We start from the raw sequence: 22,632 nt of genomic DNA on the forward strand, positions 1-22,632 counted from the left end.
TGTGTTATATGACCTTGCACATAACAACCTAGGTTCTAGGCAGAACTTTATTCTGTTTCTCCGAACCCCCCATCACTCCCCAATATAGCATAAGATGTCACCTTTTATTTCAGAAGCCCCCTTTGCTAGGAAATACACACATTTAAATTATTTTTTACCATGGCCATTCGCTTTATTCTCTACAGTCAGACCGCACAGATTTAAAAGAAGTATCTTTACAACACTCTTAATCTGTTTGTTTCTTGCTTCCTCTGCTTTCTAATGCAAGCCTTTATTTATTTATTTATTTATTTTATTTAAGTCGTTTCCTATACAGAATTGGTAAACCCTATAATGATGACAGAGCACCGTATAGAAAAGGTAAGCTTACAGAGGAAAACATCATGAGTGATCTATTGCAATGAACAAACAAGCATTGGCATAGCCAAAAGATCTCGCTTTTGGGACCTTCTAAGTATTTAGTTATGCAGCACAATATCCTTGGTGCAACCACATCAACTGTTGCATGGCTAAACACTTATAAGGTCCCAAAGGCGAGACCCATTGGCTATGCCAATGCTTGGTGTGGTTGTGTGTGTGCATGTGGTTGTGTGTGTGTGGTTGTGTGCGGTTGTGTGTGTGTGTGTGTGGTTGTGTGTGTGGTTGTGTGTGTGTGTGTGTGTAGTTGTGTGTGTGTGGTTGTGTGTGTGGTTGTGTGTGTGTGGTTGTGTGTGTGGGTGTGTGTGTGGGTGGGGTTGTGGGTGTGGGTGTGGTTGTGGGTGTGGTTGTGGTTGTGTGTGTGGGTGGTTGTGGGTGTGGGTGGTTGTGTGGTTGTGTGTGTGTGGTTGTGTGTGTGGTTGTGTGTGTGTGGTTGTATGTGTGGTTGTGTGTGTGGTTGTGTGTGTGGTTGTGTGTGGTTGTGTGTGTGGTTGTGTGTGTGGCTGTGTGTGTGGTTGTGTGTGTGTGTGTGGTTGTGTGTGTGTGGTTGTGTTTGTGTGTGTGTAGTTGTGTGTGTGGTTGTGTGTGTGTGTGTGGTTGTGGTTGTGTGTGTGGTTGGTTGTGTGTGTGTGGTTGTGGGTGTGGTTGGGTGTGGTTGTGTGTGTGTGGCTGTGGATATGGTTGTGTGTGTGGTTGTGTGTGTGTGGTTGTTTGTGTGGTTGCGTGTGTGGTTGTGGTTGTGTGTGTGGTTGTGTGTGTGTGTGGTTGTGTGTGTTTGTGTGTGTGGTTGTGTGTGGTTGTGTGTGGTTGTGTGTGGTTGTGTGTGGTTGTGTGTGTGGTTTTGTGTGTGTGGTTGTGTGTGTGGTTGTGGTTGTGTGTGTGGTTGTGTGTGTGGTTGGGGTTGTGTGTGTGTGTGTGGTTGTGTGTGTGTGGTTGTGGGTGTGGTTGTACGTGTGTGTGTGGTTGTGTGTGGTTGTGTGTGTGTGGTGGTGTGGTTGTGTGTGTGTGTGTGTGGGTGTGGTTGGGTGTGTGTGTGTTTGTGTGTATGTGTGGGGTTGTGTGTGTGTGGTGTGTGTGTGTTTGTGTGTATATGTGTGGTTGTGTGTGTGGTTGTGTGTGTGGTTGTGTGTGTGGTTGTATGTGTGGTTGTGTGGTTGTGGTTGTGGTTGTGTGTGTGTGGTTGTGGTTGTGTGTGTGTGGTTGTGTGGTTGTGTGTGTGTGGTTGTGGTTGTGTGTGTGGTTGTGTGTGTGACAGTAATACTAAAAGCAGCATCTCAAAATAAAGGAACACAAACATTGAGTTTGTGGAAAGAGAAAGCACGTTGTAAGTCAAAACAGGCGCAGCATAGCATTACCACAACTACAAAACAAACAAGATCACTTAGCGAAGACTGAGTGCTGATAATGGATACACACAGCCCATCAGCTTAAGAGTTCGCTTGCATCCAATGTGCACTCGAACCTGCCCCCTCCTTGTGAGTTGCACCCCATATTTCATGAGTTGTACTGCTGCACCCACCAAAGCGCTTTGAGATCTAAAGCGCTACATAGATCTAATCGATTAACCAGTCGCCAACATGCTGTGCTTTTAAAGAGAATGTGCCAAAAGTTTCCAGCTTCCTCATCATGTCCTCATGAAAGCGCCAACGAAAGGACTCCCTGAATGGTGCAACGGACATGAAGCAGCCGCTGCGATCAGAAATAAACATTGTGAACGTTGTCCAGTTTCACAATATCATTTCCTTAATGTTCTTTAAGTCACAAAACAGTAATACTAAAAGCATCTAAAAATAAAGGAACACAAACATCGAGTTTGTGGAAAGAGAAAGCACATTGTAAGTAAAACGGGCACAGCAAAGCATTAACACAACATGTTCTTTGATGCTTGATGCTCTTTGAACGAGAACATCAAAGGGGCGCCGCGAAAGTGATCGCGGGTGAAAGTGAAAGTGATCGCGAGCGCTTAATGAGTGTGACGAGGTTTGCCAGCCACTGCTCCTAAGCGCGCGCCCGCACACATGCACTGTAGCTCTAGGCTGGCCATGGTAGCATTTTTTTAAGCCCTCACAAAAAGTCTCGCCAGACCAGCGCATGCGCTGGGTAATGCGAGACCTAAAAAAAAGGTTTTGACCAGTAAGGTAGCAGAGAACTTCACATTAAAATTATTTGCATTAAAGGTGAATGTTGATGTATGAAGCTTTGTACAAAAAACATGCATAATTGCGTATTGGGGATATGCAATAGGTCGGTTGCAGATGGCAGTCAGCTGGAGGTGGGGGTAGCATTCGGAGAGTGAGAAAGAATATGATCAGTCATGGTTAAGAAATGTTCTTTGAGCTTAAGTTTAAGATCTGGAATGAGGGCGCAGGCTTTATATCAAAGGAAATGGCATTCCATATTATGAGGACCTTTCCTGAAAAGAAGAGCTTCGAGGTGGATGGATTTTGGAAGCATGCTGTTTTGAGAAGCTGGGGAGAGGATGTGGGGTAACGTGCAGAGCTGCCATTTTTGGAACGGGGGAACCAGGTTGGAGTCTCAGTGTCGGCTCAATATCATATGATTCTGGGAAAATCACTTAATCTCCCCATGCCTACAAAAATGAATGTGTCCTTGTGTTTTGGTGCTCATGTAAAGCACTTTAATAGCTTTGGTTCTAGTTTGCGCTATACAGGTGTGCAAGTCCCATTAGGCTGAAAGGGCTTTAGCCACCCCTGCGTCTCCAGTCACTCGGTCTGTGGAGTGCACAGGCGGTTTGTAGCTGTTGTGGGCTGGGGCTGGGCAAAGACTGACAACTCAGACTCAGCCTCATCCAAAGTCCTTTGCAGGTCTTCAAAAGACCATTTATCAGTTCACAGGTCTTCGTGTGCTACTGGCCCCCCTGCTGTCCCCACTCTTGTTATGGACCAGTCCTGCCAGAGTGGGAGGAAGGATGAAAGGATTTCATTCACGATATATTAAGGTGCTGGGTGCCCACGTTTGTAAAGTGCCCAGCCATTGGCCCAGTTTGCCTCTAAGCTCCAAAACAGGAACTGACTCCTCTACATTGTATATAATTCTTCATTCAACAAGGTATTAAAGACTCATATTTCAAAAAGAATAATTATTTAACTTGGAGGCGTTTCACTTAAGTACAATATAAAATGAGTTTCTGCATTGACTGAAATTTATCAGAATTTACAGTTTCCAAACATAAACTTTTAAACATTGATGCCTGCAATGAGAATGCTATTAGCAGGGCCTCTGGAATTATGCGATCCAAGCATTTTTAGAAAAATATGCAATTTGCTGCATTTGCCGCATGATCTTCCGCTTGCTGCATAATCTATCAATTTTAACAAAGAAACATTGGTACTAGCTCAAATCGATCATAATTTACTAAATACATGGTGAATCACTTAGAGTGTCTAGAGATATGTCATCCTGCCTTCACACAGCCCACACTACACTCACACAGGTTCACAAATCATCTTCTGCTCACATGGCTCACTTTTTATTCTCCACATCCACTAACAAGCGCACAATGGTCACCGAGTTCTCACACGGGCACACCACTCACCCTGCACTCACACCTTACACCCTGCACTTACACAGGCATTCCTTTCGGAATTAGTGTCGAGGAGGAGAGTGTGCTGAGGCTACAGTGAGTGTGTGAGATGGGAGCAGTCTGTGGAGGAGCCAGTGATGTTGGGGAGAGTAAAGTGAGGTTGGAGGTTGGTGTAGGAGGGGAGGGACTGGGATGAGGCTGTTGTGACACAGGGCCACAGGTTAAGGCTGCAGTGAGCCAGGAAATGCAAGGCACGTTGTGCAAAACAAACTTTTTTGTTTTGAATGTCGCTAATACAAATGGGGAAGAAAAAGCAAACAGGCTCAGATGCCGTATGTCAGCACGCTGGACAAAGTAACCATTTTGGATGGGGGGAATCCCATGTTGGAAAGCTCTATTCACCAATACTTCTACCAGTTCTACCAGTTATACTGCTACTTGCTCACAGAGCAATATTCATAGCCAATACTATCACATCATTGTGGAGGGTCATCTTCTTGCCCACTGCCACGTTATTGAGTTTTAATGGAGTAGCCATGCTAGCTGAGGGAACAGCACTCAGGAGTCAATAGAAGTGTAAACATCATTGCACTCTTTCTCAGCAGCACCACACAAGTTCTGCCCAATCAAGTGCTGTAGTCAAGGTAAACATGTGGGAGGAGCTAAAGTCTCTATGATTGTGTGTTTCTTAAAACTTTTTTCTGTTTATCACATAAGGTGTGGCGATAGCCAGACCTTTGAAGTACATCTCAGAAGTATTGAAACACATTCAATATGGTGCTTAAAAACTCATCATAGTACTTTACATTAACTTAGGTACATTAACGCTTCAAGAATAACACAAGGAGTTATGCCATGTGTTATAGAGTACTGGAGATTATTCAGAAGTTGTAAAGTGGTTTTTAAAATAGTTTTAGTTTTATTCAAAAGATCTTTGTTTTCGTTCTTTTCCTTCATTTCCTTTAGTGCCTTTTGCACCATTCTGACCTGAACCGATTGTGCGCTTCATTCCCAATGAAAATCTAGAGCCCTATTACGAGGATGCCGGTCCGAGAACCACCAGACTCATGGTGGCAGAAACAGCCACCGCCGCACCGGCAGTCTAACTGCCCAATTACGACTCTGGCAGTTGGACCACCCTAGGACTACCGGCTCCAGGTAATCGCCGTTTCCTGGCATAGGAGTGGCGGTCAGAGGCCGCAATATGCTTGGCGGGACCGCCGCAGTCCCACCAAGCATATTACAAGTTTCCTCTCTGCCAGGGTTTTCATGCTGGTTCCACCTACAGGGCCCCCCTGTGCCTCAACCCCATGTGCATGTACAGAGGGCGGCATAACATGTGCCCCCCTGTGTGAACACCCATAAGTTCCTGCATGGCATGAACTTTTGAGTCCATGCCAAGCAGGAACCATGTGGTGCAGTCCCATAGCAGTGCCTTTCTTTTTAATGGCTCCACCAGCTTTAAAAGATGCACCTCCATGGGACTGCCACGCTGCCCACCTTCCAGACAACTAAAAGGTCATAATCTGGCGAGCGGGTGGCATAATAGGCCCCTAAGTTTTAAGTGAATGATACTGACTATATAGACTTAGGTGGCATACAGTGTACAGTTGGTCACTCTGAATACATATTCTTTCTGGCAGAGGGAATGCATCAGATCCTGTTTAGGGGCCACGGTGCAAGCAGAAACTACTGGGCCTCAGCCGTAGGGCCAGGGGTGGTTTACCTGTGATAGACTAGAGTCTGTACCACTTTAACTTCGCAAACTGGGCCTTGTACAACCCCTTCATCAGTTGACTCACAGTGGTAGCCCTTTGGAACATTATCAGGGAGGTAGTGTAGGGGTATGGAAACTCAGATCACCCAGCAGAACAATGTCTGTTTGTCCGACCCAGTGCTTTATTTGGATAAGAAACATACTTTAATAGACACTCTTATAACTGTATGCTAGAGCAGGTACACATATATGCACTATCACTTATGCAAATGCACCTTGGGATACTGTCTTTACAGTCTTCCTCTTCTCTCTTTCACTTGAGTCCCTACTCTTGTGAGTCTGAGCACATCCTTGATAGGTTAGTTTTGTGAGACATTAATCAAGGTTCAGGTGCTGGTATCCCAGTTGAATTATGGTTGTTCGCAGTTCAGTACAGTCTGCTAGATACAGCCTCATCACAATGCAAGTCTTTATGTGTGTCCACATCACATGTCTCTAATTTCGCTCGCTTCTAGGATGAGATAGCATAATTGCAGGAATTGCCCTCAGTGTGGGTGGGCTGCAGCAGGATGGGGCAGCCAGAGCTGCAGCCGTGAGTCCTTTGGTGAATACAGGTAATGGAAATCAGTGAGGGATCATGGCAGGCATCAGACCTGCTTCTGGGCAGCAGATGGGCCACCACTTACATGATGCCACAACAGCACGCTAGCAGGCACGGGATGCACTCTGTAAAAAATGCAGTGGTGACCATCATGCGCACAAGTCTTGGCTACGATGGTGACGTGCGTCATGGACATAGGTTTTTTATTTTACTTCTGTGATGAAGTCTCCAAAGGAACAGCACTGGGTTTGGATGGCTACATTCACCATGGGCACAGCTCTTGATTTAAGCAGCAAGGTCAACAGTGATTGTTACTTTTGCAAGGTCAGCTGCCTAATTGTGATTACCTGTTGGGAGTGCACTTCTGGAAAGTTTGCAGTGACCCTCTTAAGACTCGCATATCACTTTCTGCCGTCTTCTTTCTCCTGGTAGACCTCCATACTAGAGTCTGGCAGTTTCTGGCACTACCTGGACAGTCACACCTCCTGCGACTTGACAGGCTTTTTCACTCTCGTAGCAGGCAGGTTGGCTTCCAGCCACTTCGGATCAGGGGTACAACTCTTGCAACAAGTAAAGACTCCAATTGATGTACCCTCTTCTCTGGGAAGTTGCCTGTCATGTGACACCAGTTCTTGTTGTTGTACAGAGGTCCTCAAAGTATGCTGTGGAATACTTCCTTCCTTGGGGGAAGGTCTTGTACTGGAGCAACAAATATGTAAGTAGCTCCCACTTGTATGCAGTCAAAACAGATAAGGGATGTGGATTCTCTGTCTGCAATCTTAAAACAGGTTTGCAACGGTCCTCTCTAGGCTATTCTCCAGACAGAGCCTATGTTTAGAGTGATGCTCTTCACAGCAGGGTATATAGAAAAAGATAATGCCTCGGGACTGATACTCTCACATAAGTTTAGGCGACGAGATAGATAAATTATCTCTCCCCTGGAGTAATATTTATTTTTCCAACAGAACCTGTATTATTGAATTTTGTGACCAAGTCAACGGCGATTCCAATGAAAACCAAAAGTATATAAATTAACTTTTTATAAGTGTAAGGATATTTATTTTATACCACACTTTTTTTGAAATTCTTTTGTAATTCTTTTGTTTTTAGACATATATATACAAACAAATACAATATTTACAATACTTACATATAGCAAAACCACTGAACATATATATATCAACAAACGCCCTTTTTAATATACCAGGATGCTCATGGGCTTTTTTTGAAACAGCATTCCTATATATCGAAGATCACTACTACAGACGCACTACGAGATTTTGTCGTTTACAATCTCCTAATTAATTTGAGTGCTCTTTCACAAATCAGTCAAAACATAAATCATAATCCAGCGAGTGTCTTCAAAATAAATGTCGACGCGTTTCAGCCAAATAACTCTTTTGGCCTCATCAGGACTAGGGCATCCGAACAAATAATTTACAACCTGTAAGAACAAATTAATTGTTCCTGTTAATATCCATCTTATCTCTATTTAAATTATATACACAGGAGCACAAGGAATAATATAAAAAAACCACTATATTACAATTATATTACAACAGTTCAAAACTGAAGTGGCGGCTCATACAAAAAACCGAAGAACTTTCAATAAAACACCCAGGGTGTATGACAACCTTACAACCCAATCTGATATATCACCGACAGTGAATGTAAAGCAATTAGGTGTATTAATATGTGATATGCTAAATAAACCTAAAATGCCTTATATTGAAAATTGCATATTACCTATTGTCCAATTAGGGTCTCATTGGGACAAATAATCGTCTTTTCTTTCTTTCTTTTTTCTATAAATTATTTTGGCGGGCTAAAAGCAATCAAAACCAAGAATTATCTCAATGGAAAATCACTCCACCTATAATAAATGTATCTACTTTCAAGTCACTGTCTCCCCCATCCGTTACCCTTTATCTCGAAGTCAGTATAATCTCAAAATGCATCGATTGCATCGTTATTTAAAGCGAGAAAACCCAAAGTAATTGACACCGTAAGTCACACCCATTACGGGAAATAGCAAATAGAACCTGCATGTTATTGAAAAGGATATGTAATACATACCTTGTGTGTTATTATTCAACCCTTCCAAAACCACTCGTTATACGGTTCAAGTATTCTGCATATGTTTATGCATATACAATGTTTTAGCACTGCTTGAGGTCGCCTCGCTATCAACTCTGTCAATAAAACCAATGCAAAACCAAATCTAAGTATCAATTTTCTTTAGCCTTAGTGAAACAATAGGTTTATTTACACTTATGCCGAGTCGTTCGTCTCCTTACCTCAAAGTTTATACACAGGACCCGCTTCTAACGTTCATTCTCCCTCCAGTCTACAAGGATCGCGTCCGATGTCACGTGATGCGGAAGTCTATTTAAACCCGGCAGAAATTGCCGTAAACATAATAAAGGGACCACTCTCTCAACGTAGATGGTAGACAAAGACATTGCCAATCATAAACCTAGTAAAAGGACTACTGTTCAACTACAACGGTGAACAGCAAGTTTATACATACGGAAACGAATAAATACCCAAAAGTAAAATAAATTGTTTAACCAAAATTCACCAGAATGCACACATATGTTATTACCGCCATCAAGGAAAGTCCTAATCAGGTCCCAATGAATTCAATTAAGAATGGGGATGATTGAATAATATCGAATGCCCCTAAACTAGTGTTATATGCACTTCTTTCTTGTACTCATTATATACCTACTTAAACAAGATTGAAAATAAAATAAAATGCAACAAAATAGAAAAGTCACCTTATATCCCAGTATGTTACCGCCACTCCTTACATTCTAGCTATCCATAATACATTGGTGTAGGTAAGTACGAACCGACTATTGCAAGCAACATCGTCTGAAGAACATGTAAACCCTTTATACCGCTCCCTTATTGTAACAGAGCCCAGATCTCATCTTTATCATTCAGGCCTAGCGTTGTGGTATGATATTTCGCTATTAGTCTGGCCTCTAATCTGTTAAGTTTTGTTTGTAACTCAGTTTTTTCAAAGTTACCGACTAAACACATTACTGACCATTTTAAATCGTTTTCTGAATGCTGATGGTTCTGAAAATGTTGCACCAATGGGGCCCCCTGAACTTTACATTTAATTCTTGATTTGTGTTGCAATATACGTTTCTTTACATGCTGTGTTGTCTGGCCTATGTAATATTTATTACAAGGGCACTTTATGCAATAAATTGCATTTTTTGAATTGCAATTGGAAAATGTCTTTTGGTAGTGCGTAAGGCCATTAATCTCCAACTGTTTGGAGTCTTCTGTTAGATTACATGCCACACAGTTTTGGCATCGGAAGTGACCAGGGTAGTCTCCATCCTGGAGTACTCACAACAAAGGCTCAAAGAGGTGTGAAGGCGCTACAACTGACTTTTCACCAGCCTCACTGAACAGTGGTCAGTATGAAGACAAAAGGCTGCCTTTACCTAAAAAATCACCCTCGCCCTGAACAACAAACCTGAGAGTTCCACCCCGAACACTTACCAAATGACAGTATCACAGGAAAACTAATCAGCAGCTCCACTCAGCAGGAGCTGCTTAAGTGAATTTTAAAGGAATCTTGTCACCACCCTCCATTTTCAGGAATGACAGCAATGCCCTTCCACTGTCTGTGAATACAATCTCATCTGCATCTTGTGCACAGGAGCCAGCTGGTGGCTTCCAAAATGGGACCTGTAGGCCTCCATTACTCTCGTTCACTCATGTTAGTACTAGGTTCTAGGTTACATATTGATGCAGAACTTTACACAAGTGAGGCCGGCTACTCGGATAGAGGGTCTGATTACAACTGTGGATTCACTAAACATGGTATGCTGCCACCACCTCAGAGCATGCTAAACCCATCACAGGGATGGGAGTCCACTGTGAGCAAAATGAGAGCACAGTTGGTGCACCCCTTCCACTCACAGCACTCCCGGTCACAGGAGTGTTGCAGGTCTTCATTTGTTTCGCAAACAGGGGTAGGTCTCAGCACATGTTATATTAGCCAAAATCAAAAACTGGGATATAAGTGAGTCACGGTCAAGTACTCAGAACATGGCAACATGACTGTACACCTGGCAGGGAACATTCTTAGTCCAACAGTATTTTCAGGCAATGTTATATTTTTCCTAAATTAACACAGCTTATCTTACAGTCTTCAGTGCATGTTTACTTTCCTCCTATAAATATGTTATTTTGTGGTTACTAAACAAGTGCATATTTGTGTCTCAATGAATAATAATTGATATAAATATACATTATTTCTGATCGTTGTCCATCTCTACACAGTGCACATATGCAGGAATGGCCACTCCTCACCCTCTAAATGGTGAGTAGCTTGAATCTTTTGTCTTCTTCACAAGAAGGATGAGTTGGTAGCAAAGAATGCTGACTGGAGCCAGTAAAGTTAACATTCTTTGTGACCTGGTGGCTGCCTGGTTGAAGGGAAGCTGCCCTATGTCCTGGAGAGCTTGCCTTCACAGCTGAGAGTAGCCATGAGCCCTTAACATGGGGCAGAAGATTTGAATAGAGAGAGTTGTTGAGGGGTCTTCAGACCTAATGAGAGGCCTCAAGGTCACAAACAACAGCTCCATTAGAAGATTTCAGAGGAAAAAGGGTTCTCCAGCTGCAATACCTGAAGTGGTAATACCTTAGAACATCCTGATTCCTTGACAGTACAGCTAAAGTCCTCCTCACCCCTGGCCCTTGCTGTTTGGAGGGCAAACCTGCAGTACGTCTCACCCACCAATTTCACTCTTCTTGCATCCCTTTCTCCTGCTCAACCACAATTCCAAAAGCTCAATACAGTTTACCAGATAACAAAACAGAAAAACATCTACAGCCACACATCTTTAATCGTATCAAGGCTTCATCAATCCTTTATCAATTTTGCAAATGCCTGTTGGCCAGCAGAACTGCCCGCAGACCCAGAGTAATGACGAGCTCTGCACCAATCCAGTCAGGACAGTCAACTCATTGAATATAGGTACATAAAATCCTCCCTAAACCAAAAAGGCTTTGAGCCAAGAGATCCTTCTATTTACTTTCCAATAACAGACTGTATTTAGACAAATTGATAGAACGATTAAAAGATCTGCCTCAAAACATATACCAACAATTCTAAGAAAATAACCTGCTTTCGGATTTCTAAAACAGATTCTAGCATGGCTAAGACACAGAAGTAGCAGTGATTTCCACATGGGGGGATTTCAAAACAACAGTGGATTAAAACTGGAGTACTACCACACCTGTTACTCAGGGTGGGCAAAGAATTCAGCTCCGCCGGCAGAGTTCACAGAGGTTTGGTCACTCCCACCTCCGCACAGAGGGCCTCATGTAGGTAGCATACCAGTTACCACTTCTAAAATACCGAACGATACCGAATCGGTATTTTAGAAGTGGTAACTCGTATGTAGGTAATGAGTCGGTATTTTTTACCGATTCGTTACAATTCGGTAATTACCGAATCGGTATTTACCGATTCGGTAATGAGGCATACCTTCCCATTGAGGGGAAGGTATGCCTCATTACCGAATCGGTAAATACCGATTCGGTAATGGTGGAGAAAATGCAAGGGTGGCAGGGTGTCACATTGACACCCTGTTGCACCCCTGATTCGGCCATGTGTGCACATGTGGCACACATACATGCCCTAAGGGCATGTATGTATGCCACATTGCACACTGCTACGCGCTTCCAAATGCATACACACATACATTAATTATTTACCACCAACTAAAAGTTGGTGGTAAATACCGACTCATAAACACACACACACACTCCCCCTACATATCATTTCTGAAATCGGAATTTACCGATTCGGTAAAATTACCGAATCGGTAAAATTACCACATCGGTAACGTTACCGATTCGGTAATTTTACCGATTCGGTAGTTTTACCGATTCGGTAAATTCCGATTTCAGAAATTGACCCCCTACATACCAATAGCCAATATACCGGTCGGTAACGGCATATTTACCGAAAATCGGCCGTTACCGACCGGTATTTGGCTACCTACATGAGGCCCAGAGTGCGGAGTTCTGAAAAATTCAGGGAAATGGCGCAGAGCAGAGTTTTTTCTCTCAAGAGGCTCGCCATCAGTAAGAAGGCGAGCACTCGTGAGAAAAAAATCACCTGCAGATCTCCTCCTGGTGAGATTTTTCATCCCAGGCGGTCGCTGCAGGTCACGACCACTCATGTTGAGAAATCTACCATTCAGGTTGAGGAAGCTGCCGCTCGAGTTAAATTTCTACTTGAGCAGCAGAAAGCAGCAGCACCCTCTGGCACAACGCATGGTGCCATGCTGATTTTAAAGTGTAGGACAAACTCAGGCGCTAAAAATCAGTACAAGCAGTGCAACTTAACCGACCCCATCGCTGGCGGAACTCTGCAGAGTTTTTTTGGTACTTCGCGGAGTTCTGTGGAGTAATACACCACAAACTCTGCCCAGGCCTACCTATTACTTGAACTCTCCCTTACCTTTGATAATGTTCACCACTTCAAGCTTCTACAGAAACTTGACAACATCAGAGTGCAGGGTGCATAAGCGAAGCAGATTGAATCTTTTCTATTAGAGAGATCATCATCTCATGGCTCCATTCATGTAGGCACCATTATTTCACAACTAATGTTCCAAACAACTTTACCCCATTTTTAACATTTACCATTGCTCTATATTGCACCCAATCTGCTGTTTCAATTTCAAGTGTTACTGTTAAGCAGATAGTAAACAAATCATACATAAGTATGAAATCTCATCTGACTTTGACTCATACTCAATCGGACAATATCTCAAAGACAAATAATGGATAATATCTGACCACAGCAAAATAAACACGCCGCAAATCTAAATATCCATATGCATTAAATAGATCAACCACTGCCCATCAGCAATATGGACACCAAACAACTGAGACTAAGGGCCTCATGTAGGTAAATAAATTTTACCGGTTCTTAAATACCGAGCCGTACCGAATCGGTAAATTAGAATCGGTAAGTTATATGTAGGTAAAAATTCGGTAACAGTTACCGATTCGGTAACATTCGGTAAATACGAATCGGAATTCACCGAATCGGTAAATACCGAGGTGATAATTACCGATTCGGAAAATACCGAGGTGGTATCTACCGAATCGGAAAATACCGAGGTGGTATCTACCGAATCGGAAAATACCGAATCGGTACGTACGGATTCGGTAAATAACATCACATGACTTGACGAAACAGCTAATCCTGTGCAACGACAGCCCACCCAACCAGGAACTGCCCACACCCAGGCAGGTGTACACAATTAGCCGAAGTGGCCACACCCAGGCAGGTGTACATAATTAGCCGACCCTGGAGAGGCTCGGAGTGCAGAGGAGAGGCAGGGAGCAGTTGCATGTGCGAGCGGGAAACGAACAGCATGTCCAGCCAGAGCACACAGAAAGACGGAGGGGAAAGGAGGAGGAAGCTCAAATTCAGCCCCAAGGAACTCCAGGTGCTGGTGGAGGAGGTGGTGAAGCAGCACCAGAAGCTGTTTGGGAGGCAATCCCTGCAAGTGCCTGAGGCCGAAAAGCGCAACATATGGCTGGCCATCCAGGCGCAGGTCAATGCTGTGGGAGTGACCCACAGGGAAATTGAGGTCCTCAAAAAGCGCTGGTATGACCTGAGGATTGTGACCAAGAGGAAGATGGGCGACATCCAGAAGGAGGCCAGCCAGACCGGAGGTGGAACCAACAGGGCACCTGCCCTCACCGAACTGGAGGAGCTGGTGGCAGCCACACTCGAGCAAGAGAGCGTCGTGGGTCTTGGGGACGCCGACAGCTCTGCCAGAGCCGCAACACACCAAGGTAAGACGAAAGCACAGCAATGTAGCCGCCCCTACCCCTATCCCACATCCCCCATTGTGAAACGAGAATCACACTGCAGTCCACACGTGTCAGTGCAGACAGGCAATGCATTCCGGGAGATGTAGTCAGGGCCACACTAACCATGACGTAAATGTCACAGGGCAACAAGGCATGTCACGCACTCGAGGCACAAGGAGACAGAGGACAGATTGGAATGTGAAATGATTTATTGTGACGCTTGCAATGCAGCCCTTCGGGGACACTGAGCCAATGTTGTTTTTCTGTCCACAGATGTGACATCATGCAGTACAGGGCATGCTGCAGGGGAGACGGCACACCGGCCACAAAAATCACCTCTAGCCACCACGAGTTCAGACCAGGGAGCAGGCCCACTGTCAGCCGCACCACCTACGCAGCCAGCCGCGCCGCACACAGAGCCACCATCACCTCACCGAGAGCCAGCATCACCACCACCAGAGCCAGCATCGCCACTCATGTTCGATTCACCGGCCACATCTCCGCTTGCAGGTGTGAGAATGAGGAGGCGTCCAGCAGCCAGGCTACGAGCCTTCGACACCTCGTCAGACGACAGCATGGGCCCAGAAGACCGCACCGGGCCCCAGGAAGGGAGCCATCCCACTGTGCCCCACACCTCACAGGCAGCACAGACGGGAGCAAGAGGGCGCCGCAGGTCGCGTGTCCAGAGTCCACCAGCACCCACTGACGGCCATGGTGTCTTCTTGGGGCTCGAGGGCCAAATGTTGAAGCAACAGCGCCTGCAATCAAAGGCAGTAATGTCAGTCCAGAGGCACATGCGGGTGATGAGGACAAGCTTAGTCAACATGGACACAAACATTGGCGGCATGGCTGCGGGCATTCGGGACATGTCCCAGTCAATCCAGCAGTTGTGCAGCAAATTAGATGCTGACATCGAAGCACGGCGCCGGGAACGCCAGAGAAGGGACACTACCAGCAGGGCACTCAACCGTCTGGCAACTGCGACTTCCCTACTTTGCCGGCGCTCTGTGACGATGCAGGAGGGCCTAACACAGTGCTGCAGCGACCTGTCACGGGGGATGGTGCAGGTGACAAGTGCACTAGGGGTGCTATTGACAAGTCAGGCGTCGACAACTGCTGCAGGGGATGCTGCGGAGAGCATCGACACCAGCAGCAGCATCACACCCCCCGTCCCAGAAGCACGCAGGAGCAGCAGGCGGCTTGGGGTTGGCTCTAGTGAGGATGCACAGGCCGTGCAATCCACCACTGCAGCGCGTATGCGCAAACATTGATGTGGCCCTGCTTATCCACTTGCCATTGGGTGACGTAACCCTGGACATACTCATTGTATAGATGGCATATTGCCAGATTGGCCTGTTCATGTGTTCATGGCGTGGTGCCACATTAAACTACGTCATGACTTCTCACGACTCGCTGTGTCCCCTCACTTACTCAGAAATAGTTGCATGTGATCTCTGCCCGTCTCTCTCTCCCATCGATTGCAGTTGGCACTCTAGCTGCGCTGCCCTCTGGCTGGCCTGACTCATCCTCGTTGTCCTCAAAATATGTTAGTTCCACATCTGTACCTTTTTTCGTGGCAAGGTTGTGCAGCATTGCACAAGTGGCAATTATCTTGCAGCAGGTGATGGGTTTGTACTGGCGTGCGCCTCCGCTCTTGTGGAGGCAGCGGAACCTGCTCTTCAGCAGTCCAAACGTGCGCTCCACCACATTGCGTGTAGATTTGTGGGCCACGTTGTATCGTCTCTCACTCTGGGTTGCTGGGTGTAGGTAGGGAGTGAGGATGAATGAACGGCATGCATATGCACTGTCGCCTGGATGAGTAAAAGGGAACCATCAGTTACATGCCTCTATACACTCTGATTTGCAGGTTTCAAGGGGCGTCACTGTTACTTACCCAGCAGGTATCCCTCTCCGAATTCTCCGGCTCTCAGTCGTGTGTAGATCCCACTATTCTGGAAGATGTAAGAGTCGTGGGTGCTCCCAGGAAACTTTGCAACAATATCTGTGATGATGTTCCCTGCATCACAGATGACCTGCACATTGATGGAGTGGGTGGACTTCCTGTTCCTGTAGATGTGCTCTGTGTCAGCTGGAGGACAGATTGGGATGTGTGTACCATCAATACAGCCGATGACATGGGGGAACTGTGCCATGTGATAAAAGTCTGTTTTTGTTTTCTGCAGTGCAGCCTGTGTGTTTGGGAAGCTTATGTAGTGGTGCATTCTCTGCATCATGGCATCCAGGAACTTCCTGAAGAAACGTGACAGGCAACTCTGGGATACCCCACCCACCGCAGCTATCACCACCTGATAACTGCCGGATGCCAACAGATGTAGGCTGCAGAGCACCTGCACATGTGGGGGTATGGCGTGCGCCCTTCTTATTGGCTGGTCCAGGAGTGGGTGAAGGTCCCTGATTAAGTCCATGATGGTTTCGGGGTGTAGCCTGTACCTCTCATGTATCTCTGCATCAGTCAGCTGGAATAGTGTGATGCGCTGTCTAGATTTGTTCCTCCCGTCGCCACACCCTCAGTCCTGCTGCCTGTAGACGTAGGCGCCTTGCAATGACGTACATGGCGGCCATGTTGTCCACGCAGTTGCATTTTGGGATTGCTTATGTGCATTGTTGATGGTTACCACCTGCTTTCCATCCGTGTTAATTACCGACTCTTATTTACCGATTTTCCTGTATTTCTTAATTACCGACTGCTCCTACATGTCATTTTAAATTTTTACCACTTCATATTTACCACTTCATATTTACCGATTCGTTAATGATGTATTCGGTAAATATGAATCGGTATTTTAGAATTCGGTAACTATGAATCGGTATTTACCGCCTCATATTTACCGAAAAGTGGTTTTTGGACTCCTACATCTCACTTGTCTGAATACCGGTCGGTAACGGGATATTTACCGAATTTCGGCCGTTACCGACCGGTATTTGGCTACCTACATGAGGCCCTAAGTGAGGAATCTAGGGATAAATACAGATTCCAGTCTGTCGCTCATAATAAGATTGTGTTTGTCTGATATGTTTAAACTACATTTGGGTACTTCTTTCCCTCATAATGGCTATAAAGATATATCCGCCTACGTTGCTTGAAATGCTTGTCCCGCTCCTCTGACTGAAGAGTTAGCCCTCCCGAAAGTCGGGTCTAGTTGCGCCCCTGTACTATATAAAACTCCAAAAATATAAAACTGAGGTGAACGTCTTAATTAGGTGAAACACTTATAGGTGAATCAATTTCTTTTCGCCTTCATGACCGCTGCAATACCTTCAAGTCGAGTTTGCTCTATGTAAAACTGTAAAAAAAAACTTATGTGATTGTTGTCTTAGTGATCATTTTGGTGCTAGAGTGGAGAACAGTTCTGAGCCCTTACTTTAGGACAGTGTCTAATCCATAGCTTTTAGAAAAATAAACCTTCAAGACTGACTAGTACCCTAGATAAGAATTCTAGAACTGGATACACTTCTCCTGATATGCCTCTAGAACTGGATTGAGAACTCCAGATATGGTCTGTTAAATTGCCACAGTGTTACAATGGCCCAAACTGAACAATGCCACAGATTGAGCTCTAGAACTAGACACAGGACATTAGGTATGATCTCTAAAATTGGGCACACTGCTTCAAGTGTGGGATGCTGAAGGAAGCGTTTCACATACATGGGTAGCATGCTACACTGTGTAGGATATGTGGTTAGATGATGTTATCTTTATTTTGATCCTACTTGGGAACTGTTTTCATATTGTGGCTTAGGGCCTTCGAGGTGTAATTATCGTGTTATGGGACGTAGCACGTAGCAGTGTATTGGATGATGACGTGTAAGTGCAGTGTTATAGTTTTCAGTATGCTGTTAGATTTGAGCAGCTCTGCAGGTCCCTTTTTGGTATTTCTTGTGTTCATAATCCAATTATCTGGCTGCTGTACTGGGTAGTCCATTCTGAGATATTTTGTTTAAAGGTTATGGTCCTGAGCAGGCATAGGCTAGAGGGAGAAGTGGTGGTGAGATCTGCTGGGATGGGCTCTGTTAAAATCATCCCAAATCCAACTGACATAGTGAGATGACAAGGAATGCATGGGCACCACTTATGAGTAGTCAGGGGTCGCAGCTGTGACCTTTAGCTTGCTCCCTGCTACTCCTGGCACTTCCTTTGTGACCCTTGGCCTCAGAGGAGACAAAGGTTGTACCCTCTCTGAGGCCAGGGGTCACAAAAGAAATGACAGGAGTAGCGGGGAGCAATCTAAAGGCCACAGCTGTGACCCCTGGTTATTCCTAATTAATGTACATGAAGAAACGGCCATTATATGTAGCTGGTCAGGAGCTGCAGTGGTGGACTAAATTAAAGTCCTGCATTGGCCAGCGGTATGTGGCAGAGCTCTTCAATTATTTCAAAAACTTTTCAGAAGATGGTAATAGGTGGTTTGTTGCTGTGGACTAGTAAAATACTGGGTGATGGATATTATCTTTAACAGTTTTGTCTTATGTGAGTGTAAGCGTCAAGCAGTAAAAGGAATTATTAGGCAGCCTAAATGAAAACTGTCTGACTGCTGAGTGTTATGATGTAAGTTTTAGTGTGGGTTGTATATTGAATTGTGGTTGCATTATATAGCTCTTACTGCTTCTGATTTGGCATTGTTGTGGTTTAAACTGGGCCAGGGTTACTGTCTTGGTAGTTATTGTTGGTTATTGGGATTAGTCTTCTGCTCTACCAGAGCCATTCCATGCCTTTACTACAGTTTCTGTGTATATAGTACATTAATAGGAAATTAGGGGTGATATCTAGAGGGGGGTGGGAATATCATGCATTGGTTGGCAGTATTAATAGATGCTGTTCCAAAGATCGGGTCCAGAGATCGACCCATATGTCTTATAAAAAAGACAAAAGGAAAAGGGGAAGTCCTAGATTGGACGGACCCACCACAAGGGGGAAAGCACATGTCTTGCCTCTTGTTGCCCTCACACACCCTGAGGGGTGTCATGCTTCATCATCGGGCTATGCTCCTCGTCGGGCCGGCGCTGCAATTCCCAACGGGCCCCCCGAAGGGTCACTTTCTCGGAGATCTTTTTAAGGCATGCCGGATGGTGTATGAGGTTGTGTGGGGTGTGAGTTCTTAATGAGGGTAGATAGAATGTGTGCAAAGTGAACTAAAAATGACTGGGGGTTATATTGATTTAGTAACCCTCCTGCCACAATAAAAACTCTAATTTAGAGTATGGTCCCCAAGGACACATTGTGCCTCGGTGTCAAAAAAACGGTCAACATGTTTTACGCCTCTGTCGCCGCTAGGGTCGTTGGCGCTTCATCAGGACCAAAAATGTGCAAAAAGTAGTGAAATGCACGTGAGCGTGTACGTGAATATAACATTTAAAAAATATATGTAAATACCCACAATGTATGACAGGGCGGGCCAATTGTACTGCTCCTGACCATGACCTCGGTCATCTCCTCTTTCCTTGCTATCTCTCCTACACCCTTTTCCCTCCTGCCAGAACGCTGTACTTGGTTTAAAATCCTACATTTCCTCTTTTGTATCTCTAAAGAGCCAGAGAGAGCAGCTGATGCAATTCCTTCGGTTTTAGCTCCATGCTTGCAGCTTCAAACTTCCCTCGTTTACAGCTTCTCAGGGCAGGCAGCGCTGGGCCACAACATAGGCAAAATCAAGTGCGGGATTCTGCATCAGGATGTCATTCAGCCTCTGGGAACATCCTCACTTGAGCAATAGAAACTGCAACCCCACCCTTCACCCATCTCCCAAACCTGCAGTGCTCAGGAAGAGCACATAATCAGCACCCCCTCCTCAACTAGGCCCTCTTTGAATTTCAAAGGGGAGCCCCGTCTCCATTCCTTTCCAACTCACCTTCTGTTAAGCCATAGAAGTGGAGGCAGATGCTACATTTACACCTGCGTTTTACCTTAGCTCAACACTCCCTAAGCGATTGGCTAGGGTCGTGCTTCCAAAGAGAAGGAATAAACACAAGACAGGTGGCGGCAGCAGCCACAAAACAGGTAACCTTAACAAGAAGCAAACAACAGACGAATGACAGAAGACATCAGCAGTGCAAGAGTCCCTTACATACATAGAATGCAAAGGTAACAGCAGTGTGCAGTTCAATGATTTAAATGGAAACATAGAAGTGCAGGTGCTCCCTATTTAGAGTACCTGTATGCTCATTAGAAGTGCCTGTACTCTCCCTTTAGGTGTATTGCAACGATGCTGAGAAGTGCAGGTGCTCTCCATTTCAATTTAAAGAAGTGCGGGTACTTAGTTCCAGACAGTACCTGCCCATTTAAAGCACTAGTACAGTTCCTCATAAACATAGTGCATGTCTGCGAGGTATAGTGGCAAAACAAGCTTCCCTCACATACTCAGAGCTGTAATGACAAAGGCAGAAGAAGTGCACATTAACCCATACAGCAAAAACAATTAAAAATTAGTTATCTTTGCTTTCCTAAATGCATATCACGTGGTACTGGACCTAAAGGAAAGTAGCTTCAGAGACATTTTAAGTCATGGGCAAAGTGGGCTCCGAGCCCACGACCCCAGCCTTTCAGGGGCCCCTGGATAGAGCCAGCTAGCTGCAGAGACTAGGGTCTTTCCCTGATGACCTTGAATAATTCTTAAACAGATTGTATCAAATATCGTTTTCCTTTCATTAAATTTTTTGTGTGTGTGATAGATTGGAGTCTATTACAGACATTTGGCCAAGAAATGCTTGTGTTTCAACACCAAGCAACATCCATAAAAAGAAATTCCTTTTACATCAAAACAGGACCTCACATACGAGAAATGGGAGGGTGTCACAGAGATGATTTGCTGTAACATTAGTGAGATGCTGCTGTGTTACAATATTAAAAACACATCATTATCCCTGAATATTAGATGTAAACACATTTGGAATTTGGAGGAGTGTGCATGTGCGATGCCAGCAACCTGACCAAAGAGGGTATGATGAAAGAGCTCAAATTGGATCTTAAATTCAAAGCTGTTCAGAGCAGGGTCCCCCAAAATACATTTGTCTCAAGGTCCTCGAAATGCTTAAGATGTCCCTAAGTAGCTTCATGAGTAACGATGAACCCACGCAAATTCACGAACCAACGCATCCCCACACAGCAGCTGGGAGTTCAGAATCATATCCACTGATACAGTGTGTGCCCCATGGAGGAAACAACGTGTAAATGCGTCATAAGGAAACTACTACTTATGTGGGGGCATAATATCAAGGACAGCGTTCAAATTATCGCCGGTTTAGCGGCAGAAAACCGCCGCTAAAGAGGCGATAATGGGCTTGATAATATGCCCTGGAGAATTCCAATAGAAGCCCATGTTCACACCAGAACAAGGGCTTCTATTGGAATTCTCAAGGGCACATTATCAAGCCCATTATCGCTGCTTTAGCGGCAGTTTTCTGCCGCTAAAGCGGTGATAATATTTAACGCCGTCCTTGATAATATGCCCCCAAGTTTGTAGAACTGGACACAACACCAGATGTTACTTTAGAACTGCACAGCTGTGAGAGAGGACCTTCCTAATTTGATTCCACACTCAGCAATAAAACCCATGGTGTGGATATTTGAAGGTGGGTTACTGCTTTTAAGTCTAACATTTCACTGCCAAATGTAGATTAGTTTCCGAGAAAGCTTTGGACAGTATGTTCCTGGAGCTTAATTTGGTTCCTAGGAGATTGTGGATTATCTTTCTGTTATAAGAATTATTGCTAAAATTGTTGCCAAACACAGAAGCTGACAAATGAGACGATGTGGTTTATTTGTGAATATATGTCTACAGTATTCCACCTATTTCAAGCATAGAGAAAAGGAGCCAGAATGAACTTCAGCTAACTGTAACCGTAAATTTGTCATAAACCAAGACTTAAACACAAACTTAATCTACAACTCAACCCTACCAATACCCCTAAACCATGAGCACAATCACTTTCCAGTGCTCTGTGTTTTCTGTTCTCTGTTGTATGTGAATTGTGGTGTAATACATTCTTCATGCTTTAAATTAGGTAGTTTCAAAGATAACCAGTCCCTAACTGAAGCCTGGAGACCTGCACTTATTTTCCTTGGCAGACAATTTACGAGAGCAAGAGGGGGTAAACACACAAAGGGGGAAAAAGAAGAAAGAAGTCGGAAAGATTGCCACAAAAGGAGAAAACAGTGAGATAAAGTGGCAGTGAGTGTCTGGTAGTGGATTAAAGAGGCATGAAGTGGATTCAACACATTGCAGCCTTGGTATTGAGCTCCAGACCTCTGAGCAGAGCAGAGCTCTGGGCACCAGCACTTATTCGTTTACAAATTAAGCACTGAAGATAACCATGACTGTCTACAAAGTCAGCCTTATGTTGAACCGACCATCAAGTAGTTCCACTTTCGGTTGTCAGTTGATATCAGAGTGAGCCCTGTAGATTGAGAATGTGTGTGCAAAGAGACTGCTTTATGTCGATTGAAGCTCCGTCATGATTTCTTCACACCTA

This window comes from Triturus cristatus, chromosome 4_2, assembly GCF_964204655.1.
Source record: "Triturus cristatus chromosome 4_2, aTriCri1.1, whole genome shotgun sequence".
In the NCBI taxonomy this organism is placed as follows: Eukaryota; Metazoa; Chordata; class Amphibia; order Caudata; family Salamandridae; genus Triturus; species Triturus cristatus.